The sequence below is a fragment of the Chrysoperla carnea genome, chromosome 1 (genome assembly GCF_905475395.1).
Source record: "Chrysoperla carnea chromosome 1, inChrCarn1.1, whole genome shotgun sequence".
NCBI lineage: Eukaryota > Metazoa > Arthropoda > Insecta > Neuroptera > Chrysopidae > Chrysoperla > Chrysoperla carnea.
In genome coordinates, this window is record NC_058337.1 from 81,372,034 (window position 1) to 81,378,449 (window position 6,416).

Genomic DNA, 6,416 nt, shown 5'->3' on the forward strand with positions numbered 1-6,416 from the left:
TTATCTCCAAAATTTTTCACTTAAAGCGCTGGCATCGATTTTATTATCCCTACCATGACTACGCACACAACGAATACATGTATATGTCTATGTATATGTCTTACATTTTGACAGTTACAGTTAGTGCAAAATTGTGGAAAGTTATGGATTCAAGATTCAACGCGCGACAAAATGATAACATACATTGTAGGTAGAGCGTCAACTCGTTTCTTTTTCATATATTGAATCGGTGTGTGTCCGGGCTATTACTTCATTAAACTGATCCTAGAGAGCATAGCTTGAATAGAAGTATTTATAATAAAAAAAAATATTATTACCATAGAGATAATACCATAGAGCTGCAAATTCACCACCAAACGGTTGATCATTTTAAAGAGAGAAGATAAAGTAGATACGTATAACTGTAGAGAGACAGCTGTCTGTTTCTACCTCTCTCACTTCGGTCGAGAATTGTTATTATGTTTCTCATGGCTATACAGCTCTTAGGTTATTATACCTCACAAATAATTCTTTTCACTCTTATTTCAAAACACCCTCATGCTAACAACCAATCGAACTCAAATTGTCGAAAGTTAAAAACCATTGAACTAATGATCAACACAGATCAACCAAAAAAATTTGCATCTTGTAATCATTTGGATACTGTCTTCTATCTTAATAAAGTTTTTAATGAAAGATGTTACAAGGTTTTGAAAACATGAAATATCTATATAATAGAACGGTACGGGGTCTGGAAAGTTGACACCTTCGAAAGAAACTTCGAAACATTGACGCCTTCGAAAGAAAAACATTAACATTAACCCAAATTATATACCAACTTTCAATATTCTAACTTAATTTGGAGAGAGTGTACAGAAGTTCAAAGCTATAAAAACCGCGATAAAACATAAAATTTGACATAAAAAGTGAAAAGGGGTTAGGAGGTTGATCAACCAAAATGACGCATCCTTAAAACTCTCCCAACCTCCATACCGATTTTCAACCCTCCAGCTCAATTTTGAGTCTGGAAGTTCAAATCCATAAAAACTTTTCATAAAAGCGACTTTCTCTTGGAAATCTTCCCAAAAATGCTGAAATAAGTCCTCAATTTTATAACATCGATCTGCCATTGATATAGAGTTGTTTACTAGAGGTTGGGCTCTAAATCCATTTCATGACCACCAGAACACAATTTATAGGTTTTATATACCCAAAAACCCATAAATTGTCTTCTGGTGTACATGAAACGGATGTGCAACTTAACTCCATCTTCTCCCGTTGATCAGTGAAAAAGTTTGTATTTTCAGGGACAATATGACTAAACAAATCGAATTGATGAGAAACCATCGATTTTGATCCGGTGTTACCGAATTTTTTATGATATTGTAACATGTAGAGTTCCAATTTACAGTAGATACAATTGTTCGACAAATAATTTATGATCGCATGGTAAAATGAACTTGTACTAATACCGCTATATATGTATACAGGGTGGGCTATTTTAATCTATTTTGGCTTATAGCTCGTTGTGAAGTTAACGGAACAAAATATAACTTAAACAAAAGTTGCAGAGTTTGGTGGAGGGCATCATGCTCTGACATCTGATTGGACCTAGTTTTTCGGGTTGCTTTAATAGTCAATTTATTATTAGATCCTAAAAAATAAGAGATATAATAACAATTTAAATTAGAAGGTTGATCCTCATAAAAAAATGTACGATTTTTTATTTAAAACATTTTTTTGAAAATCGTTAGCTTTCGGAGAAAATGTGGCTTAAAACTATGTAATTATTGCATTTAATCAAAAGAAAATACGCTAGCTTTAGAAATATGTTTAGAAAAAAGTTATCAAGAACAATAAAGGTCATTCGTCTGTGCTAATAACTTTTAAGCCCAAATCAATTTCAAGATGATTTGAAGATGAAGGTCAAATGATCTTGAAGCTAGAATTTCAGGCCAAAGTCGTGGACATTGTCAATTGTCCTTGAAAACTTTTTCCTAAAACATTTTTTTGTAGCCAGCGTGTTTTCTTTCGATTAAATGCAATAATGATGTATTTTTAAGTCGAATTTAATCCGAAAGCTAACGATTTTCGAAAAAATGTTATAATAAAAATGTCAACTTTTTTATGAGGACGAATTTTCTAATTTAAAGTGCTATTCTATCTCTTACCTGTATGGATGTAAATTGACTATTAAAGCAACCTGAAGAACTAGGTCGAATCTGACGTCAGAACGTGATGTCCACCATCAAACGTTATTTTTTGATCGATTAACTACAAAACGAGCTATTAGCCATAATAGATTAAAATGTTCCACCCTGTATAGTTTATTTGAAAAACAAGATATCTCAAATTTGTTATTTTGTTTTCAAGGTGTTTTTTTTTATTCCAATTCCTTTGTTTTTCGTAACATATGCGGTTCTATCTTTTTTTTCGCATTTCAAGTGGTTTATTTAATACCATATACACACATATTTTTTAACACGCAAATTTTTCCTCAACCCATTTCCTTTTCAAATGGCACATATCACAACACAATTTAACATGTGTTTTATGATCTTTAAAGCTATTTGTTTCTTTTTTTAGTTCGTAAAATAAATCAGTTTTTAGAAAAAATTATAGGTTTTTTTTCTCGAATAAAATACCTATACCTGATATTAAAAAAAATGTTTATACATGCGAAACGCATATTTATGTTTTACGTAGTATACAGGATTGGATTCTAAATTTTTTAATAAATTGGAGAAATGTATAAATGACGTTATTTAAAATTTTTATTAATTAAAAATATTTAATTGTAGACGTATAGCTTATGATTTACATTTATTACCCGGTGCAAGAATAATTTCGGGGCCCTATTTTTCTATTAGGTTTGTTAACTCATTTTTTCCCAATTAAAAAAAAAAAGAAACAAGGCATTATTATTTCTATTCATAAATGATTTGTATTATTTGTCTCACTCATTTTAAACGTTGTATTACATATTAATTTGTAAGTTAAAAGATCAGACATTATAACATCATCAATCATGTAAAGTATTAATATATTCTTAGCTATAAGATTATACGACACTTTCATCCCTTACATAACACAATTATGAATTACATAAAGTAGGGTGAGATATTCGGGTAGTCATTATAAATCATCTTTAATTCGCTAATATTCAGAAGTTGTTCGAAAAGATTTTAGTAGTTCCATAAGTTTTTCCGTTTTTGTTCTTCGCTCAGGGAGCCCTCCGAACTCGGAGGCTCCAGGCATTGTACCGGTTGCTCTATCGTAGTTCCGGCCCTGTATATATGGTCCTCATTTTAATTACCGTCAACATTTTATTACAGCAGTCCTAAGTCCAAAAATGATCTAAATGGAACAGTTTTGTATGAAAAATTGTTTTGAAAACTGAATTTTAAAAGTGTGATTTTTAACACAGTACTTTATGGAAGAACTCACAATAATGTTAATTGTACAAAAATTAATCGGTGAATGAGCTTCAAAAAAGTTTTCGAAAGTTTTCATCATGAAGAAAATTTATCACAGATTCTGTTGATGCAAAAAAAAAACAACATTACCTTACGCCGCTTTCCAAAATAAGACATAAAAAACTTCGGTTTTTGACGCTTATACGATATTTTTAGAGCATTTTATTACATTTACGCCATACCAATTGTTTATTTTACGTAATTTTTTGAACTTTTTTATTACATTTACGTCATACAAATTGCCTAGTTGACTACACAACAGCTGGACTACCTTCATTCCATTTTCATAGAGCTCTCTTATTAAAATGGCTACTACCTATCTTTTGGAATTGGTGAATTTAGAAAATAAGTATCCCATACAATGATACCTTCCATACCGTGTGAAAATAGTTATTTAAGTAGTGGCTATTAGTTTGGAAGTATTTATTTCAAGTTCAATGACAAAATAGCCAAATAAATAAAAAGACGCTAATTAACATTTAAACATATTAGATCCGGTATATCGTACTAATAAATAACACATTATTTGTCGTTCCTGCTATGGTGAAAGTGATTAGTATCGCTTTATTCATAATACTTATTCAAAAATGGTAAGTAATTTGAAAACAATTACAATAAATATCAAATATTCTATATCTTATTGATTAGATGTTAGTAAAGTAAATCGCACCTTATTTTTCATACAATATCAATTTAATTTTGTTAGGTATAAGAATTGTTTTTTCTTCTCAAAATTGTTAGAAAAAAAATTGATATTGATGATTCCTCTGAAGTCATTAGAAAGCTGGAATTATATATAACGCGACCTTGCATGTATTCGATTTTAACGTTAAGATGTCAGTGCCACGAGTAAAAAAAATATAAACCATACTTAAACAACTCTGCGGATTTTTTCATTGAATGAAAAGGCAAAGGATCCCTACTTTATATATATTATACATTTTATTGTATACTTAAAATCATATTGTATACTTCATTACAAGAGTATTTACAAAGTTAAATTTAATAAGTTAAATTTACAAAATTTAGGAAACCGCCGACAAATTTTTCGGGTACGGAGCCCTAAATTCGCATGTGAAACATATTTAAGAACACTCTCCACTAAATTACCTTTTTTCTTAAAGCCTTTTCCAAACTGAGCCGATAAGGAAGATCATCGACAATTTTTTGTTTTTTCGAGTTGGAATTCTAAATTTGCACTTGAAACATAGCTAAGAACCGGATTTAGGCTTGCTGCCGCCCTAGGCCCCGTTCGATGCGCCGCCCTTTTTGATAGAATGAATTTCATTAATTTTGATTCAGTTTTTTATTTTAAAGTAACTTAATTTATTGAAATATAATTTTTTAAATATTACTGATAAACAAGACAGATAAATATATATATATAAACTTATAAACAGATAAATAATTCATATTTCTTTTAATATTAATCAATTTGAAAATTTCTTTTTCCTGGCTTTGGTCCGTGCAAAAACGTCAATTATGTCATCGTAATTAATTTCTTGGACTAGTTGGGCTTCAATAGACAGTAATGCAAGTGCATTAAGTCTATCTTGGCCCATGATTGCGCGTAAATAAGTTTTTACCCTTTTAAGAGTAGAAAAAGATCTTTCTCTTGAACAACTTGTAGCCGGAATACTCAAAAAATATGGAGAGCAATGTCCACATTCGGATAAACATCTCGAAGATTCCGTGAATGCAATACATTGCATATTTTTTGTGCTGAGCGTACATCTTCCATATTTGCCAAGGAATGTTTGAGTTGACAATGTAAATGAATGCAATCATTGCCTAACGTCTCTTCCAAATCATCAGGATACTTACTGATTAGTTTATTGGCAAGATTTTTTAATTCATTCGTGTCTATTTCAGATAAATTATCAAAAAAATTGAAATTTTCATAAAGTTTTTCATATGCACTTTTACGCTTGGCCAATTGTACACTCAGAGTATCTAGAATAGGATAATACACATTTGTACGAAAACTTTCTTGTCCAGAAGAAGGTGTTCTTTCATTTACCCGCGACTCATCTGGCTGAATTCTTCTGGTTTTTTTCTTCAAAATTTTGGCATTTCATAAATTTTGCCGCCCTTCAAATTCTGCCGCCCTAGGCCCGGGCCTCACGGGCGTAGGCCTAAATCCATCACTGCTAAGAACACTCTCCATTAAATTACCTTTCAAAAAATCAAAATCGGTTCATCCGCTAAGGCGCTACGGCAGACACACACACACCACACACAGGGATCAAACTTATAATACCCCTTTTTTAGTTCGAGTATTATTATAACATTAGAAGAGAATTGAATTCTAATAATAAAAGAATAATTATTGAATAAACTTAAAGCTTTGTATTTAATTTTTTTTACTTGACAAAGTCAAAACAAACCATTTCTCCAAAAACGTGATGGGCTTATTAAAAAAAATGTTGTTTATAATGCCTACTTTCATAATCATAATTATATTTAAATGTATTCTAAAATTGTTTTAGTTATAATTACTAGGGTGTTATCGATTACAAATATCTTATAATAAACTTAACACTATCATATTGTCATTAGAAGGTAATTAGGATTACGATAGGTTGATGACCCTATTCCATTGTTTTTCTATGTCTGCAGTTTGATTCACCATCTGTCACATAATATTATTATGGAGTATGTTAGACATAATAGTGAAAATTATTTAATTTTATGCTATCAAATTTATAATGAAACCATCTTAGATTTTTTTGCAGGATATGTTTTCAAAACGTTTTAATTTTATAATGTTGACTTAATTATTTATCTCTATCTCTTTTCCATCTCTATATATTATAAATGCGAAAGTAAGCATGTTGGTTTGTTTGTTTGTTACGCTTTCACGCTAAAACTAGTGAATGGATTTTAATGAAACTGTACTGCAATATAGCTCATACCTCAGAATAACACATAAGATATAATTTATAAAGATATATTTAAAAA